This window comes from Sphaeramia orbicularis, chromosome 20, assembly GCF_902148855.1.
Source record: "Sphaeramia orbicularis chromosome 20, fSphaOr1.1, whole genome shotgun sequence".
NCBI classification, from domain to species: domain Eukaryota; kingdom Metazoa; phylum Chordata; class Actinopteri; order Kurtiformes; family Apogonidae; genus Sphaeramia; species Sphaeramia orbicularis.
Window position 1 is genome coordinate 26,464,053 of NC_043976.1, and position 20,996 is coordinate 26,485,048.

General features: G+C 38.0%; 1 protein-coding gene across 4 annotated transcripts in view; it reads left to right on the plus strand.

The window, feature by feature from the left end:
* The first annotated feature begins 273 nt into the window (after positions 1-273).
* The window catches only part of rnf152 (ring finger protein 152), an 84,646-nt gene continuing 63,923 nt past the window's right edge, over positions 274-20,996 (plus strand). For 2 of the 4 annotated variants that reach the window (XM_030123509.1, XM_030123513.1), the window contains exon 1: positions 274-637. The gene's annotated coding sequence lies outside the window, so the exon portion shown is untranslated. Of the gene's footprint in view, positions 638-11,705; positions 11,712-20,730; positions 20,735-20,996 lie in introns of all 4 variants that reach the window. The other 2 variants (XM_030123512.1, XM_030123511.1) reach the window with 2 other exon arrangements.

Sequence of the window (20,996 nt, forward strand, 5' to 3'; positions counted from 1 at the left end):
ATGTAGGCCACTTTTGTCTGCAGCCTGAACTCACCCCGTATCTGAGCCCTATACGGTTACCCAGACCGGTTCTTGCTCAGTAGGACTTACTGCCCCCCTGTGTGCGCCTGTGTTGCGTCTTCCAGTGACTGGTATCATAAAGCCCTGTCAGGATAGAGTTTTTTTCCCTTTTCTTTTTATTTTTTGCGGTGCAGTCGGAGCCACCAAAGTCACCGGAGCACATCGGTGCGGCAGCCGGCAGAACTCACCGGGACCCACAGCCCCAGTCTGAGGCGTCTCACCCCGGACGCGCTGCCTTGCGCCTGTGCCGTGTGCGCACATTTTCCTTTTCTGCTACAGTGAGAGGGCGTATCCGCTGCCAGAAAAAGAGGCCGAGTCATAAAACGCAAGTGGGAGGGCTTTACGGTGTTTTCGCTGGTTTGAAAACATCGGAAGAAAACAGTGAACAGCCACGCCGCCCACTGAACACAGCCAGGCGCGCGTCAACGATTTCGCAACATCCACCACCGCCGCTGCTGCCGCTGCCCCGTTTACACGCACGGAGGGGAGCGGAGGAGGAGAGCAGACACCCACAGACAGACAGACAGACAGGCTGAGGACTGCTGCCGTTATCCTACACGGGAACTGACAAAAAAAGGTGAGCTCTATTTGGTGATTTAGTGCACGGAGTTCGGCTTAAAGGGCTTCGGATCAGTGCGGAGACGCAGGAAACTTATTTCCGACGCGTAAATTGCTTTGTGTTTTTGTCTCCGCGACAGCTGATGGAGCATCCCGGTGTTTGGCTTTGTCTGCAGACTTTTGCATGGGCATCGTGTTCAGTCAGTCATGCAGCACGTAATGCATGATGGTGACATTAAATTAGGAGCAGTCTGGAATATAGAGTGGCAACAATAGCTGCTTATAAACGCTTTTTATTGTCATTTAAGCTGCTTTTTTTTTTTATTGCACTTTGGATTTTTCTGGGGATATTTTGTTCACTTCGATTTCCAAACTGACACATATTGTGATTTAAAAGCATGTACCACCATGTTTCCTTTGTTGCTCCATGATCACAAAGGTTCTCTTGTACCTTTATCATGACTTCTGCTTTCTCAAGAGGAAACATTAGTGCTGTCTTACAGTTTAGTTCACTTTGGCCACTTTAAGGAACCCCTCCTGTTATTATCAGGTGTTTTTACAGATGTTTCTTAAAAGCACCTGCACTTTAACCGTCTTTAAAGTGGACGTGGATGTCAATAGAGAAACATAAGTGGCTTGTTTCCTCTGTTGGTTTGTTTTGAGTAGATGTAGAATTACAGCTGATAAGCTCTCCAGCTGTGCCACAGCCCTGCTATGTTCTGCCTCATGCAGTGTTTGTTGTTGCACTTTTGTGAAATAAAGCAAAAATGGGTCAGTTGAAGAGGATTTTTATCCAGAGGATGGGTTTCATGGAACTGTGCAGGCTGTTTGCTAGTGATGTAAGTGTAAAGGCAGGCTGCAGCGAGAGAAAAGCTGTGTAGCTTATTCTGAATTACATTTTTATATAGGTCTTCATTCTGTGAATTAGAAGAAATGTGTAATCCCACTGCTTTTTTTTTTTTTTTAAAGCCTGATCTGTTGCAGCTGGACTTCATCCAACATTTAGGATGTGTCAACACTTACTTAATTCTCTGCTAACTTAATTGCCTGAAAGATTACTGTGTTAAAGTGCGAGTTTGTCAGTTTGAGTTCATGTTCTCCAAGCTGCTTTGTGAGAGGTTTCTCTTTTCATTAATATTTATGGACTACGTGGTCAAGTAATGCTAAAAAGATACAATCTTAACACCCAAATGACTGTTTCCTGTCTTATCCAGTACTAGCTCTCTTCATGGTATTTACTGCAGAAACAGAAACGATTAAATTATCTGTAGAAAATGCAATAGATGTCAGTTCTTTTTTATTCTGGTGTAAAAAAAACAAACAAACAAAAAAAGACAGAATTTCTTGCTTTTCACTGTTGATGCTGTTGCTTAGGTAAGGCACTCAGACAAGAAAGAACAAAAGAGCAAATTTGACCTCATCTCTTTAAGCTCTGTGAATTTCTGATTATGGATTAACTAGACGGAGGCTTGAAGGGGCAGAAATGAGCCTTTGGACTCAAGTGTTCCAATTATTCACACATTTTCTGTGCATGTGTATACTTTTGATCCTTAAGCTTATAATATTAGAGGATATAGCAGTGAACATATCTGTCCATCCATCAGTCTGTCATCTTTTTGTTTCTGGGCCATAATTGGACCAAACATTCAGTGTTTTTCCAATAAAATCCAGACAGTTTTTCAGTTTCGTGTTGAAATGGTTCCTTTTACTTTGCTGTGTGCTGTCAGCCTTTGTTTGGTTTCACCTGTCACGGCAATTAAGTTTTCTATATATGTTGTTGACGGATTTGAGGTGTTGTTTTCTGAACCTAAACAACAACTTGAAGCCAATGAAACTAAGCCAACATCAATAACAAGCTCCATTTTTTTGATTTAGTAAAGGCTGGGACTAGGATGCATGGATGCACTATATTGACCCAAACATCTACACTGGGAATCGATGACAGTGGCTCTGATCCATAGTGTGGTTTATTTAGTTCACTTCTGCATGTGTATACTACGTCACTGTACCAGTCTGCATGTAGAAAACAAAACACATCTTACTTATACTTACTAATACTTATAATCAGTAGTCGAAATATGTGACTCCTTAAATTAGGTCGTTGTTCTGATTAAACACTGGTATCCAATCGTTGATACTAAAACTTGGGTCTTTTTATTGAACCTGGAAAAAGTTTCAGCAGTGCATCTCTGATGAGCATCTGAGTGCAAAATTTTCAGTGTACAAAATAAGGATGATACAGAAATATTAATGTACCTGAGTGGATGATGATGAAGTAAAGATTCCAGGAAGATTCTAGCTTTGCCTGCTTCACCTCTGAGGAACATGTTTTGTTGTAGATTGGCTATTTCTTATGTGCTTCATGAATGTAGATATTAAGGATGTTCCGATCTGATCTAAAGATTGGTATCAGCTGCCGATCTGGCATTTTTTAGAAGATTGGATTTAGTCACTACATCAGACCGATCCGGGTGCGGTTCTGAGGGGGTAAAAAAATGTCCTGCCCCCTCAAATTAAAGTTTCCAAAGGCAGGGAAAAGGAAAATGAGCTGCACAACAGTTGGAAGCTTAGAGGAATGAGTAAAGTGTCTATAAGTTTCACTTTCACTTTATGGTCTGCGTGTACTCATTATGAGATACGAATGGTAGTGATGCGTGTGTCTGGATTTTGTCAACCTGTGGGGCTTTTGTGGAATTATTTGACCCAACCTGCCCCGCAAATAAGCTGACATTCTTTTGACCCGCCCCAACCTGCCCACAGTATGAATTTGGAAAGTGGAAAAATTATACTAAAGTTATTGTGCTAAGCTGGAATAGGCTCCAAGCGACCCCCGTGACTCTAGTGAGGATAAAGCGGGTTCAGAAAATGAATGAATGAATATTAGGCTAAGAGTCAAAGGTGTCATACTTGTTTTAGTTCAGGTTCCACATTCAGCCCAATTGTGATCTCAAGTAAAATAATAGCATAACAACTGATGAATAATGACTTCAAATTTAAATAAAAATTTCATTGTTTCATTGGATTGGTATCAGCAAAACTAATTCTAAAAAAATTGGATCGGATTCAAAAAAATCCAGATCAGGACATCACTATTATATATGTGATAATTTTTTTTTTTTTTTTTTATGATATAAAGAAGATAAGAGACATAAATGTGCATGACGTTTTGGCTCTGCTGCTGTGTTGATAAAATGATGCAGATCACTGTGGTTATTACCTCCGCCAGGAGGTATTGGGATCACTTTGCTTTGTGTGTTTGTTTGTTTGCATGTTTGTTTGTTAGCAACTTTACAGGAAAACTATTACAACCATCTTTACCAAATTTTACTCACAGTTTACCTAGGCCCTGGGACGAACCCATTAAATTTTGGGCCAAGTAGGCCAAAGTTCAAGGTCACAGCAAGGTCACAAAATTTCAAATTTTCCTATCTCTCGTCATTATGCAATTTTTGAAAATTCATAAAAAATTCAAAACGACTCTGATTAGCCTCCAATTTGATCCACCCGCAGCTTAGAACAATATCTTGTATCTGGCACAAAATTGTCCACATCCACTGTGGAATGTGGACTCTGTGGACATTTCAATTTAACATTGAAAATCCCATTTACGACACATTTTTCATTATAACTCAACAAATATTGATTGGAATTGAATATAATCTGACATACACATGACTGGTACCAAGCTTCAACTTTGTCTGCTGTATGGAACAACCTTGAAACTGTTTAATTTAAAAAGAAATAGTTGATCCACACATGCACACCGTTCGGGGTGCTTGGCGGAGGTTTGCGTTCTCTGAACACTTGTTTCTAAAGAAACCAACTGTATTCACATAATAAACTAGAAAGCACTTGGAGAGCGCAGACCTCTGCCAAGGCAGATCAGTCCCGCCCCCGATCTCCACCATTTAATCATTTGTTCCTTGGGCCAGTATCAACATTTCCTGAAAATCTCATCCAAATCTGTCCATAACTTTTTGAGTTATCTTGCTAACAGGCAGACAGACAAACCCCGATGAAAACATAACCTCCGCCATTACACTTGCCGGAGGTAATAAGAGTAAAACATAATAATTTAAATAGAATTTGGACAAACATTATGTCAGGCAGGATATTTACTTTGATTCAATACATTGGCTTAAATTCAGATTCTTAAACATCAAATTATGCATTAAATTTTTCAGCTCATTTGTATTTTTATACACATTAAAGTAGTTCTGCTTCCTAAAAAAAAAACATTTACCACTTGAAATTTCATGTTAACATGATATAATACAAATGTGTATAAGCTGTTCACATGTGCTGTATGAACTTACATTGATGAAACATGTGCCTGAAGTATTAACATTGGATGTCAAATAATTCCAAACGATGCCATGATTTTTCTTATTTTAATGGTATCTAGGCAATTTGGAGGCGTGTTTTATGGACAGCCCAGTTGACAGTACAAACCTGGAGTCATATTTAACTCCTTTGTTTTTTTTTTAACTATTGTATATAATCATTATCTCTATCCAGCCTTTCTAGTATCAACATTATAAATCTTTATTGCATTATATGGCACCTTTGACTCGTGCCCTTCATGTCCTCAAGAGACATTTCTATTGAAGTATGCTGTCCCAGAGGGAAAAAAAAATACTCACCCAGTTTGATTGTGGAAGACCTTTACAAGTCAGGTTTATTGTGTAAATGTGTAGATGGTATTTATTATCTTTTTTGAGTGAAGTACATGAGCATGGATCGTTGTTGGTGACTCATGTGGAGACAATATCGTAACAAGTACAAACAGGTTCAAACAACAAAATGCACAACAAATAGTCAAACTGTTCGTCCAAGCGCAATACGGTTTATATTCTTTGGATCAATTGATTGAATAAAGGCTTACAGTCCTGTCTTTCTGTTTTCAGTTTCTCAATGTTCCCACTAGCTAATTACAATCCACTCTCTAAACAACAGTCACATGCATTCATAAGTTGTTTGTGTATTGGACGGAGTGGTTGTAACCTGTCAACCTGCCAGGTTAGAGGGTTTGGCAGTAAGAAGCCAGCAGTCAAAACAAATCTGATTACACTCTGCAATTTTAAGTGAAACGTGATGGATTTGGCGGGGGCTATTAGCGTGTTTATAGAGTTGAATTTAGGTGAACAAAAAGATGAAGCTGCATTTCACAATGAATCCTTGTCTCTTTGTAAACCCACGGAATAAAGGACACTCTGTCTCCATATTTTTACCCTGCAATGGCATCATTTGTGTATGAGAAAATTAAATATGAGGAACAAATAACCTATTAACCTGTACATGTATTTGGATTTGCAGTTATTTAAAAGCTGCTGAAGCATTTCACCAAACGTTACTGTCTTTGTTTAAAGATGACAAACAGTATGAAGCTGCCAGGAAAACGGTTATCTTAACCATTGTAATGCATCAGCCATGTGCATAAGTTGTTTGAATAAGATAAGATGCTTGACTTGTTTTAAATAATAAAGCACTTTCACTTGAAGTATAGAGGATAAACAGCTACCCGTAGAGTGGATTGAAATTTTGTACAATAGAGAGAGGTTATTTTAGTTTATTTCAGGCCACTGCTCTTCAACTCTATTTTAAAGCCTTTTGTAGCCACATGGGGGCTTGAAATATACAGAGTTATGATTGAGGGTTGACTTTTTAGCTTGATTCACCAAGAAATCATACACTGACTGTCGTAATTATATGAACAATAGGGCTGCAACTAACGATGATTTTAATAATCATTTAGTCTGTAGATTATTTTAATAACTGGTTGATTCATCGGATAAACGCAAAAGACTCAATTCTCAAAGATCGGTATTTAACCTAAAGTAGACAAGTCACTAATGATTACATTCCTGCAATGGCTTTGGGTATAGTAGCAGTTGTGGGCCCTATGAAAGGTAAATGTTGTGGGCCCTTCATAAAATAAAGCATCTGTAAATTTGTCCTTGGAGCGGGGGTGGGGGGTATATATATGTGTGTGTGTGGGGGTCATAAGTGCCACAACTACCGCAACTGGCGTGAAACCAAAAGTGAAACTTAACTTTGGACGTCCGACTCCTGTCTCCTATGCCTGTCTTTTACTCCGCAGCTTACACAAAATTTTCACAACTTCTAACCTATATCCACTGGGCTGAGCATTAGCCCGCTATCTAGACTTGTTGTGGCTAAAGACTAGCAAGCTATAGTCTTCAACCAGCTCCGGTTATCTGGTTAGCGTGGGGGCGTGCCTCAGTACTAACGTGCTCAAGACCCATCGAATCGACTGCCAAATTTGTTGCCAACTCTTTTAAGAATTGTTTTGGATTAATTTAATCAAATTGTTGTTGCAGCACTAATGGACATGTACAATAACCTCATCCTGAAATTCAAGGAAAATCATTTTATTTGCATGTACAGTCAAAACAGAAAAAAACATCTTTGGTCGCTCAAACACAGATGTAAAATAGTGTTTATCATGAAGACCTGAGTATTAATAAACTCAGTAGATTGTAGAGATATGAGCTAAATTTATTTACATTGGGGGATTTATGGAACCACTAGAGGGACCAGTGTCGTTCAGTCAAGTTATTATGTAATGTTGGCCCATAGCTCAGACTAAACTGTAGACCTTGTTTGGATGATTCCAAACAGATCTTTTGTGCAGCTATTGACAACACAAACCACACAGAAAATGTCTGTGGCTGTCTGCTCCTCCAGGAGTCTGGGTCTGCTCGAGGTTTCTGCCTGTTAAAGGGAAGTTTTCCTCGCCACTGTCACCAGTCACAAGTGTTTGCTCCTGGAGGATTCTGTTGGGTTTCTGTAAATTGGCTTAGAGTCTGGTTTTGACCAACTCTATATGTAAAGTGTCATAAGATAACTTTTGTTAGGATTTGGTGCTATATAAATAAAATTTGATTGATTGATTGATTGATTGATAGAGTTAAACAAGCAGAGCTTTAATGTAAACTATCAGCTAATCCAGCACATAAAAATGATAAAACACACTGTTGTTTTGACTGAGTGTTAACTATGAGTTTTAGTTTGAAGAGGAAAATTTGATGATACCGTAATACAGATGTGTGTAAACAATGAGCTTTATGCTTTATTCATTGGGTGGTTCAGTCTGTGTATACATAGTGTTGATTCCTTGGTGGTTTTGGTAGAACTAAGTGTGTTCTGTTACGACTAACTCCTGATGATGAGAATTTGGAGTATAAGTAAAACATAGTACCTATTTAAGGCAGAAAACACAGGTATAATCGGCCTAATTAAAATGGTGCCATCCATTAATTTGATTGTTATTTTCAGTAACACCTGCTTTTCCTGTTTTTACAATCTGAAACATCTGCTGTGAAAACTGACTTTTTCCACCAATCAGAGTAAAGCATCCAAGCCAGTTATAACTGATTGACATTTACTGTTTATTAGAACTCTATGCTACCAACACATTTTGAGAATTATAGATTTTTACTAGTGCTTCTCAGTGATTTGCTTTGTGGATAAGAGTACTTTGTTGTCTACTACTTACCTATCACACATGTTTGTAAGGAGTCTCTTCATACTGATGTACCATAGACTTAGTAATTTTGTAAGAATGTGAAAATATTACCAATAAATAACTGGATTAGAAAATATCTTGCCTGTGGATAAATGTTGGATAAATGGTAACTGTTGACCCCTGGTGTAGAACATTATGCAACAGTTGGGCAAATTAGGAGAAGATTGAAAGAAATTATTATGCAAGGACAAGGTGAAATAAAACTTTAATTTCTTGTAGTTATAATGTCTTATGTAAATTAATGTTCTGTTGAATTTATTGTGTGCATGTGCAATGAAAGCATTTGACATAATTCACTTCATGTATTCAGGCTATTCAGTGTTTGCAGTCTATGTTAAAGCAGCTCTTAAGTATAGTCCAGTATAAATTCATTTAACACAAGTCTGAGGACATATCGTGTAGGTCTAATCCTCAACTTTTGCTAAGATGCAAATCACCAAATTGTCTTAATCTGTCAGAGGCCTTTGTTTAAAGGTGTTGGGAGGAGTAGGATATATTATAGTGTGTGGGAACCTGTGTGTAACCTGACAGTATCACCACTACTTCACACATTGGACTGAAGAGGTAGTTAGTTTTACCAGTAGGTGTCGCACTTTCACTCAGCAGAGATTCCCTATAAAAAAAAATGAGGCTGAATGATAAAGTAGTGACTCCAGTCCACCAGGTGGCGCTAATTTACAGCTAACCTGTTTTGACATCCTCCGATAACCTTAAATTAATGAGAAAAAGAAGTGCCACTGATATAGCTCTATTAAGAGTGGATTTACAAGGATAAAGCAGCTTTGCCATGACTTTTTGCAGTATTTACATTAGTTTATCAAATCTATTGGCTGATATTTGCTGATATTTACCAGTTTAGTGACTGATGTATGAGATGTCCTCTCAAATTTTATTTGTCATGTCATTATTAAGGTTTTTTTTAATGAATTTATATGGTTGAATCTGTTTATTCAAAGGTGATGTGATAAAGAGTTGAAATATTTTAAAATAGTAACTATAATATATTTATATAATGATTATTTCTCTGTTAACAGGGGATAAATAGCAAAAACAAACATTTGGATTGGTATTGGTCAATAACTTTGCAATCAGTTAATCTCTAATTTACACGTAACTTTATGTTTTAGGCTCATCTCTTCTCACATCAAATCCGATGCGTGGTGATATTGATGCAGTTTTAGCTTTTTGAGACTTGTGAGACTTTGTGTCACCCGGAAATCACATGGACCTCGTATGCCGCGTTTCCACTACGTGGAACCAGCTCGACTTGGCTCGGCTCGGCTCCACTCAGTATTCCTGGAGACCATTTCCATTACAGGATACTACAGACTTTACAGTACCTGGACATCATAGCGAAGCAGCGTGTTATTTCCGTGTTATCTGTTCAGAGATTTTTTGAAAGTTTTTTTTGAGATTTTTTTTTGATTTTTTGAGATTTCAGAGAGTTTTTGCTGAAAACTCACTCATTGCGTGTTGTCTCGTCTGAATTTTTACGTCGGCCACCAAAGACTGAATCTCCTTGACTGACCACGGTGTAGTTTTGGGCTGTTATCATGTGGATTAATGTAACGCTATATTTACTGTTAACTTCCGCATCTGTTTTTTGTAAAATGGCGGGTCACAGAAAAAACTGTCTGACCAATCAGTGGTCTGCAGTGTTATACGTCACGGTTTAGTATCGCTTGGAACCTCAGCAGAGGTGATACCAAAAAACTAGCACCGGGTACCAGATTCCAGGACCTTTTTCGTAATGGAAATGCAAAAAGGCCGAGCCAAGTCGAGTTGAGTCGAGCCAGTACCACGCAGTGGAAATGTGGTATTAGTAAACAGACAGACCATGTGGTTTTTCCCCTTCCCTCTACTGAAAAGTGATCTTCCTCATGTTACCAGCCTCGACTCTGCTGTAAACAACACTAGTGTCTCCGTTAGTTTGCTTATAACAAAAATACCAAATTAACAATAGTATGTTCATCACATTGTCCTTTTATAAGGTGGATTTAGCACTGTGATACATTGCATGAGGTTGTTGCTTTTAATTTCATCCAGTCTGTAAAATGTCAGTTGGTTAGAGCAAATTAAACTACTCTGAACCAGCAAAACCAGAAATAACCAGGCCCATAGTTTTCATAATTTGTTGCAGAAGGACCTATCCTTTGGGTTGAACTCTTGGACTGTTTCCTATATTTTTTGCTGTAAAAGTATTGAGGTGTGCAGGTATTGTTAATAATCTGTGCTTTCTTGTAAATGGAAAGAGCTTGTCATTAATATTCGTGTTACTAAAGTGTTTTTTCTTTTTGCACAAGGTCCTGGGCCATTCTAACAAACCTCATGGGGAGCAAAATCAATGCGATTTTAAATGAAACGCATATTTTTAAGGAGCACTATGATATCACTGCTCTGCTTTTAGCCTCATGCAGCCTTTGGAAGAGGTCCAGATTATGCAGAGTTATACCGCTCAGCTGTTGCAGGCAGTACGACTGAATCTCCAGGGGAATATGTCGCCTTATATCACCTACACTTACCAATATTTACTTGGCTTTATCTAACAGCTGCCTGATGCCTTGTGTGAGCAGTCAGACGGAATGAAGGTAAACATTGCCTTTGAGTTTACTGAGGCGCAGAGCTTTAGACACGTTCACAGCTTTGAAATTGTCCTTTAGAGCTTAACTTGTCCTGGCATTTTATTCCAGCCTTTCTCTTACTTTATAGATGGGAAATATCTGAAGCCTGATGCACAGAATTTGGAATCAGGAGAGGTTGATGTTTTATTGAGTGTCACGTTGAACAAGCGGTTTGGTTTTGGATCAGGCTTTGCATTTTCTCACAATGTTTTCCCAGTTAAGGTGATTTTTATGTTTTCAGATTAGCTGAATAATGCTATAAAGTTCTAGCTGTTACAAGCGTCAAAGATTTTCAACTTTCTTTCTGAACAAATACGTTAAGACAAAAACATAACAGGCCATTTGCAGGGCTGCCACGGTAAAGCACGTCTTAAAAATATGGATGTCACAGGTTCGTTCAGTTTGTCACAACCAGTTAACAACCATAATGCCACCAACCAAGTATATGAGAGGAAAATAGCATATTGCATTATTGTTTAGGGATTTTCAAGGGTTTCTCCTGCATACAGAATTACGAAATGGCTGCCTCCATCACATTTTGGGCCTAACAGGTATCTTCCAGCATTATATCCACTTAAATTATGCCATTTGTAACCACAGTTGCAGCATCAGCCAATATAGTGGCACGATAATTTTAAGTAAATAGTGCAGAAAGAAGCTTTTAAAATTTCTAGTATGTTGCCAAATCACTTATGTTTTTCAAGACTTGAACCTTGGAGATGACAAAATCCTGCAATCATAGTAATTTAGAGACATATTGACATTTATTTTTAAAGTAATGATGAAATCATACTGTTTTATTGAGATAATCGTCGTTTTCTGGAGCTCGAAAATACTTACACAAAACTCGAGTCAGTTGAAGATGTTGCACACACACATGATCAGGATGGTCGTATTTCCAACTTGTTTTGATGCAGGAAAAGGTCTGTTTCAGTTTCATTGTTGGGTTTGTTTGAGTCTCTGAAAAGCAGCCAGAAGTCATTATCCAGCAGCTACAGAATAAACGGCAATTACATGTATAGTTTAGTAATAACAGTATAATTTACAGAACTATCTGAAGCTGGGAAAGGTATTTTCTATTGTATACTTCACTGAAAAGACTGAAAATGTTTTATTGATGTTGTAATGTGTTGATATCCCTGATGACACTCTATTATATTGTGGCATATGAGTTTTTCTTTTGTGTGTTGCGACGCAAATTTGTAGTTAATGTGAATTCTCACTGATGAACCTTCAAAGATTATGTGAGGAGCAGCTGAAATACATGAAAACAGGTCAGTTAGTGTATATAATGAAGATGACTTTTTTTTCTGGCACAAAGGGGGAGGTAAATTACTAAAATAAGGTAATGCAACTAAAAATAATGTGTTTATTGGTAGTTGCTAGTAGCCAAATTGCTGTTTTAAATATTGAGTTCTATATTTTCCGGAATCAGTGCATAATATAAATAGAACCGAATATAAATCAAACTGAAATGTTTTTATCTTGATTTTATTTAGGTAGATAGATTACAATCTAATGCAAAAGACTAATCACTAATGTGTCTCTACAAACTCAAATCACTGATATTTCCCACTCTTGCATAGACTTGTGAATGCAGCACGCTAATAGCAATGTCATTAGTTGCTGTCCAGAAAACATTCGATCATATAAGCTCTGTGTCATCTAACTTCTAACCTGTGGTGAAAAAATACTTGGTGCAGATTTTTCACAACAGAGTTACCCTCAAATTTTTGATTGCATGATTATCATGTTGCGTGCTCCTCGCAGCCTCTGGTTTAGTCAGTGTATCAGTTAAATAAATATGACAAGCTGTTCATTAACTAGATCAATGGGTTCATGTTAGTCTCAAATTGAATATGTCGAGCCGATGTTGATGTCGGCTGATGGAGGATTCACTGCCTCCAAGATTAGACGACATTCTCCATCAACAGATATTTCTGCCCTCCGTTCGTTGTTTCGGTAACCTCTCCAGAGACCTTAAGTCCGGTCCTTTGTGCCCTCCATACATCATTTCCCACTTTATTCTCTTTCCATTTCCAACACTGCACCTCTGCGGTCTCCTTCATTAATTTCTCCTCTCCCAAGACGTTGGCAGGTCCGCTTCCACCTTTCCCTCTGCTTCATTTGCATCTTGGCTCCACACGGCTGCCCAAGTGTTTTCTGAGAGTCAGGTGGCTAATTGGTTCCCATCTGTTGGGAGAAAGCAGCCTTTACGGGATCTTGGGTAATTTGTGTCAGGAGTTTTAGCATATTTATTCAGTTTTGCCCTTCGCCCAGAGTTCATAGACCATTATCTTTTTTGTTTTTTAGCCTCACTGATTGCACAAGCTTCCTTTTGGGTTGTTTTTCATTGCAGGATGGTGGTTTTTGAACAGTGCTGGAATAATGTGTTCACACAAACTGCATGATTTGTTTTTTTGTTCTGATGCTCTGTCAGTTGTGAAGTGAATTGAGGCAAGAGGAAAGAGACTGTTTTCCTGATGTGACAGCGCTTTATTCTACGAACACGTCAATGTCAGTCCAAACAGATGCGTTTCATGATTCTGACTCAATATTTTTGCAGTTTTCGGGTAATTTTGCTTCCTGCTGCGGTAATCAGCGGTTCTAATTTCTCAATGGCTATCTGCAGCAGGAGTCGCTCCTCATGCAAAGATAAGCTTCAGAGGAGGAAACAGTAAAGTCTAGCACAAGCCCACAAAGTCAAAACAGGAAGTGACAGGAAAACACTGAGAAAGACGCCTGCTCAGATAGACACGGAAAAGCATGAAAAGTACAGTTTGTTTGCTTCTGCGCTACCTGAAACGGAGAAAACAAATCATTCCAGTCAACCGAGCGCTGTGCCAGTTACAGCCCCGGAGACTGTTGGCGCTCATCCATAGAGCACTTTACTGCAACTGTTTAACATTAAGCATCTACAGAGAATACTGTGTTTGGCCTCTGAGGGCTACGATTCATGAAAAGTCGAACCAAAACTGGCCTGCTAAATACTACCTACATAGCTTACATGTTTATAGTTGAATCTCCAACGTCTGTGTGTGTGTGTTTAGCACTTGTATTTACTTATATGCTCATTGAGTATAAAGAATCCATAGTCTTGACCTAGTGCCTCAAGGTGTGATCGTATTTTATATTACTTACACAAGCAAACGATCAAACATTTGAAAGAACTGACAGAAAAAATAGCAAAAACTTAAAAATATTGAGCCATTTAGTCAGTTAATTAGAAATTAGTTATGTTTGGTTGTTGGTTCTATTCTAATTCGATTACTTTTAATTTTTTCACATGATGTTTTCCAGCTTTTCTGAGTTATATTTTGTTTTTACTGCAATATCTTTTGGACTTCATGTGTTTTGGACAAAATGATCAATTTAATACATCAGATAACAGAAACAGAACCCTACAAGGGATAAACTCTTCAAACCTAGGGCTGGATAATCTGGCCAGAAGATCATGCGAGGATCTTTTGGAGGTAGAATCACAGCTCCCGATCTGAATCCTAATTTCACCTCTTATAGAATGTAGACATATTATAACCAAACTATGACTAGTTCTCCTCTAGTTTCCTCAGGTTTTTGGAGGCTTAGTCTGTATGTGATGGCTTGTGTTGTTGTTGTTTGACTAGAAACCCTGCATTTTAGCGCTATTTTCAACAAACAGTATTACAGTATTGACAAGATCTAGATAAAGTAAACACATTTTCCTGAATGAAGTGAACCCTCTTCTACATTATTATTTCTTTGGCAGCAGCAAAACAAGATGTTACACAAACTTGCAAGTCAATACTGAGTAAATCCAAACAGTTTAATGCATGTAGATGCTCAGTTATTAAAACACAGACATCTTCTGAATTTCCCCCTGGACATCAGTAAAGCTCATCTGTACCATGATGACTAAAAAACATAATTACACTGATAAACAGCCTGTTAAAACAAAGTAGGAAAGTTTTAATAGAAGTGTGATTTATTTTTCAGTGGCGTGATCTGGTCAACCTCTCTGAAAAGTATGAAAAATGAAGATGGACTATGCTTTAAATCATGAGAAATTCATTGTTTGCCATCAGTGAATCAGTCAGTAAATTATGCTGATCATGTGAAAACAATCCATTTGCTCACAGCATAATAATACACTGTTGGAATAATTTTGTTTTCAGACACATTCCTCTTTTTATTGTTATTTGTACACATCAGCAATCACCTTTGAACAGGTTCGATGATTACATATTGAGTCCCAGTTATACTTGATCTCTCAAAATAGATTTTGTATTTCCTGTGTATCTGTGTATTATATTATGTATATGTATATATGTATATATTTCCTGTGTATCTGTATTCATACATAATAATATATCATAATAGTTTTGCTAAAATGTACTTAAAGGCCTAAAACTTTTGCCCAGTACGGTATATCACTTCTTAAAGGGGTCATTTTTTTGCTAAACTCACTTTTATTAACCTAGTCTTTGGTACATTTATTTGTGTATTTGGATCCTGATAGTTCAAAAACTTTGAATTTGAACCCTCCAGGTGTTGCAAAGCTATCTTTATATTCATTTTGTAAAAAATCGAGTGGATTTCTAGAACCCGTTATAATTGATTCTTAATTTGTTATGTCTATAACTAGTTATGTCACAACATTTGCACATATAAGGTCAAGACTTCTGAAGAACATTTCTCCGAGTACAACATAATCAGCAGCAGCAGTTGTAGTCCATACTGAAAATATGTCCAAATGCCGAGCCGATTACCTAAAATGTTCAGCTGTTGGTTGAACAGGACGGAGCAGCACAGACAACAACCTGGAGGGGGTGGGGTGTGAAGTGGCTCGTTTGCATTTAAAGGGCCAGCGCTCAAAACGACCTTTCTGGTGTCATTACTCAGAAATAGGGTTGAAGATGGACCTGTGGAGTTGAATTAATGAAGAATTCAGACCCAAGCATAGCATTTATAGTTTATGTAGACCACAGGGAAATGTTTTAAAATGCATAATTCCATTTAAAAAAACCAGAATATCACTCCTTTAAGTATACTACGTATATCACTAAATCACCTCTGTTAGTTCAGTTACTTCAACATTCACAAATTCAGCAATGACATGTCAGAATAATAGAGAGGATTTGTAATGTAATCTTGTATTTATTTTAACTGAAGAAGGGTCTCAGAGGGTCTGCTTTGGAAATAACAAGCTGCTTAATGAAATACTCACTTTAAAGAATTAATTAACACTACAAAGAATGAAACAGCACATTTACTTTTGACTTCAGACTCAGAATGGCTGTGAAAACCTCACACAAACGGAAGACTTCCGTGCTTTTATTTAAGATTATTATCTTCTCCTCATTACTCTCCCATTGCGTTGCAGTGTGATATTAATGCATCTTACCATTGTGACAGCACACATGCTGCCTCTGACTATTTAGATCTCATGATGAGCTCTCCACTGTGGCCTTCACCTTCCCTCTCCTCATCACTTTGCATCTGTGCGTTTTTATTCATAATGTTTGTCACATGATCGCCTCTGAGAGCGCTGTTGGTGATGAATCAATTTCAAGCTCTTTTTGAGAGCTTCCTGACAACTGATGGGGTGCCAGCGTTGACCTTCTGTAATGAGGTAAGGGCTCCATATCTGCGACGGGAGTAAAAATAGAAAAAAACTAAATGATTTCTTCTTTTTTTATCCCCAGCAGGGGGAGAGGGTGAATTGGCAGACTGAAATACAGGACTGCATTGCTTGGGTAAATTTAATTTGCCATAAAAAAAAAAGGAAACAGAAGAGTAGAGGAAGAGATGAGAGTATATGAGTTTTAAAGTGGCAATTGAGAGAAGATGACAGAAGCAACTCTCAGTGTTTGACCTACAAGGTTATCCCACAAATTGAGACACATTCAGAGAATTGCAGACATCAGTAGATGTGTTATTTAATGCAGTTTTGTTTTTAGTTCACTCGTATCACAGGCTTGATTGTCTGCAGCAGGATGGTGAGATGATACTGCTCTCTTTGTGTCTCTTGTTCTGTTTGTGTGGTACTCAATTTGTTTAGCCGCCCTATCTAAAATTAAGTTTGCATTCGCACATGCAAACATATTGATGCACCTGCTGACTTATCCATCTGTCTTTAATGACATTATTTAGTGGTTTTTGTGTGTGTGTGTGTGTGTGTGTGTGGGGGGGGGGAGTGAATACCTTGAACCCGTACCATCCGACTCTCTGCCTGGGATTCCTGAGAAGTATCCCATTTGAATCAATCATCATCTCCCTGGTGTTCCTGTTGTTTTGTGGGTGTCTCCTTCCATGATAGATGCTGTTGGTTCAGTTTGCAGGATGGATTGTAAATGGTGACGAATGGTGAAAGCTAATGCATCCTCTGTTGTCAGAGGAAAACCATTTACCTTGCTTTCACTATCCATTAAGTCACAGAGAAGAAGAAAATAAACGCGGATTCCGTTTATATACAGTACGTGTGTATGTGATAGAATGCAGACTCAGCCATTCCTGTGCATTTGTACATTAGTTTCAGCCAAGTCTCTTGGTTGGAAGCTAACCAAACGGCAATTAAAAGTCCAATTAGAGTGATTTCAGTGGGAGTATTACACTTTGTAGTCAACATATTTGATGTATATATGGCCCTCTGTTGGTCTGGTTAACACTATTTCCTCATTTAAAGGTTCTGGCTTTTATCCCATGGCTTTTATAGGTTGAATTTGTGCTTGTTTCTTCCAACATTCAAACAATCCAGTCTCTCGGAAATTCCATTAATATATAAGTGAATCCCAAATCCATTTACATTTTGTTATGAATGTAATTCTACCTGCATAATAGTCAGTCTCTTGATTTTCTTGTAGGGAAATGTAATTTCTCATTGAAGGGCCTGCAACACTTTTACTTTTCCTCAACAGGCAGGAGGTTTGGGTGGATGATGTATAAATACATTGCAAGTCATTTTTAATGACATTTTTGCAGATTTTTTTCTGTATTAAATAAAGCCCTTGTATGTTTCCTTAAGCCTAAACTTTCAATGCAGTCAGTGAGTGAAGCAGTTCATTTTAAAGTTCAGAATCAATTTCTACTTTAAATTACAACACAGTGCAATTATTTTGATGCTGGGCAGCATTATGTTGATAACAAATAATTTCAGTTACAATTTAATTGCATATGAACTCTGTGAGAGAGAAACTGGCATGAAAACAAACTTTCTAATGGGATCAATAATCCCATAGCCAGTGCACTTTGCTTCTATTGCTGAGTCTGTTAGTCACATTTGAAGAATATTGATGGTAGTTTGGGGATTAAAGTTTGTTTTCTGTTGATATTTCAGCATATATTGTATCTTGAAAGCATTTTTGACCTGGATTTAATGTTGGGAAGGTTACTTTGGCTGAGTCTCAAGATAGTTTTTTCCTCAGTTGAAAATAATTTCCAATTCGCTTCTGAAGGTTTCTCTAGTGACATCTTCAATCTTCCAAAAAATTACAATATACAGTGATATAGGGCAGACCAAAGCTGAAAAGAAGCTGGACCTGCAAAATATCAAGCATAAAGCTATGTCAATGAGTTTGCATACACAGCACATGCACAGGCCTGGAAACTAAATGGAGCGCAGCCATCGCTAGTATTATTAGCTCCACCTGTAACTTCAGTATGTCAACAAAATCTCCTGCACAGAAGGCCTCTCCTGATGCAATGTGTTTCTTCTTGGCATCAGCAGACATTAACAGCATGTATTATGTACCATAATGTAGCACTGAAAAAAATAATGAGCAAGGTATAGCACCAGTACATGAGTCCTCTTACACACAGTGTGGTCTGTCATATTCCAGGACATAGCTTAATTGGTGATTACAACACTGTGTGGTAGTTGCAAGAGGAAGGAACAGCAGAGACAAGCAGTGTTAAATGTACATTTCTAAATATGTGTAGCTTTATCCGAATATTCTTGTCTAAACCCAGTGAGGTACCTCAGTGGGTGTGGATGAAGCATGTTAGAGCCTTCAGGATGAAGGTCTTTGTTCCCATGAGTCACCTGCAGTCTGTTGTCAGACATGCGTCACTGGGTCATACATCCCCTGAGGATGGACCTGCAAAGTGTCATCACACCTCATTACTTTTGGCTTTTATAGTGTTTTATACCACACCAGTACACTTAAAAATCCACCGACCTCTGACAATGACTTCTCTTCCTGGAATTCATGGGGAACTTGCATGGAAAAAGAGATGTTAATTTCAGTTCACATGCTTATATAAATGTTGTAACTTATAGCTAACCCATATTCTTATAACCTCCTGAGACCCAGCAATGCATTTTTGTAATCTGTAAGGGACAAAAGTTTGACAGTTTTACTTAAAAAAAATCTTGTCCATTGCAAAGGACATTCCATTAAAAACTAAATACATAAAAAAATAAAAAATAAAGAAATATATCTGAAAAATTTGTTGCATTATGCAGTTTCCAATCAAGACAATTGTTTAATGTAAAAACAAAAAGCTAAAATTTTCACTTTCGTGGGTCTCAGGAGGATATATCCAGACCTGTCTCCACACTTGGTCAACACTGTGCCGGTGCTATAGATAGGTCTGGCATCTTCCAGTCTCATTCAGTAGAAGGGGTAAAAGTTATATGGGTTGTTTGGCGGATTCTTGAGCGCAAGATGCTGCAACAGGATGGATGTTGTGATATTAAAATGACTAAATCCCTGCTAAATTAAAATACTGTCAAAACTTGGCATTTCCGAATCCAGTTGCAGCTGGAGATTGTTCTTTCACGTAGGGAAGGGGACTTTCAAAGCAATAACACACAGAAGAGGGAAGGGGTATGCCAATCCTACCACTGAGTGATGGAAATAATTACCCTTATTCCAACAGAGCGAGACTAGTTAAATCATGATGAGAGCTATTTTTTTTAACTTCTTTGATGTTCTTGTTTTTTGGCATAGATTTCACGTCATTAGTTTCATCCACATTAATACTGCGGGAGCTGAAATTATATCTGAAAAGGCCACAATCTGAAAATTCACACCTCCCTTCTGCAGCTCTTTCCTCTTGGCCCTAAACAGAAGACTTATAGATTGACACTGTTTATTTCTGGTATATAAATGTGAAAGCAGTTTTCTAAGCTTCTGCATTGAGACACAGATTAGAGTGGTAGAATTGCCTCCAGGCCACGTTGAATAGATTCTGATCAGTGATCGGTAATTATGTCTATCAATCACACATTCAGCCTCCCTACAGGTCTGAAAACACCCGTGATTAGACTGATGTCATTGACTAGATTTTCCACAGCCTGAAAACACAAGGAACGGATAGATGCAGAAGTCTCATGACCCCTCAGACCCCCCTTCAATTACACTTTGCTGAAGGGTAATTATGGATTTTTTTGCCCAATGATGATAAAAAAAACTATCAAACACTGCAGCTTTAACGCATTGTATTTGTACATTTTCAAATGAATGCAGCATGTAGTGCATGGCTATTATGAAAGTGTCTACATCCACAGTCCGTAACCAATTAACTTAACTTCCAATTAATTAAGATCCACACTCTGGTGTAAGTGTCCAGCTGTGCAAGACATATCTACCATTCATGAATGTCACCTCAGGACACATGCTTTAGAGTTTGGCAATGGACCAAAGCTCTGTGTTACTGCAGAGTGGGTATATATTTTGTATAGAAAGAAATGTAAGTTATCTCAACACTCCTGTCAAGAGATGGTCATTTATTTTGGTTTATTATGATGCTATAAGATGTCAAATTAGACTAGGGCTGTGTACACAGTGGAGATAGACTCTTAAAGGAGTGATATTTTGTTTTTTTAAAAATGGAATTATGCATTTTAAAACATTTCCGTGTGGTCTACATAAACTATAAATGCTATGCTTGGATCTGAATTCTTCATTAATTAAACACCACAGGTCCATCTTCAATCTTACTTTTGAGTAATGACACCAGAAAGGTCATTTTGAGCGCTGGCCCTTTAAATATAAATGAGCCACTTCACACCCCACCCCCTCCAGGTTGTTGACTGTGCTGCTCTGTCCCGATCAGCCGTTTTAGTTTGTTAACACAACCAACAACTGATTTTTTAGGTAATGAGCTCCAAGTTTGGACATATTTTCATTATGGACTACAACTGCTGCTGCTGCCAAACAATTATATCGTACTTGGAGAAGTGTTCGTCAGAAGTCTTGACCTTATATGTGCAAATGTTGTGATGT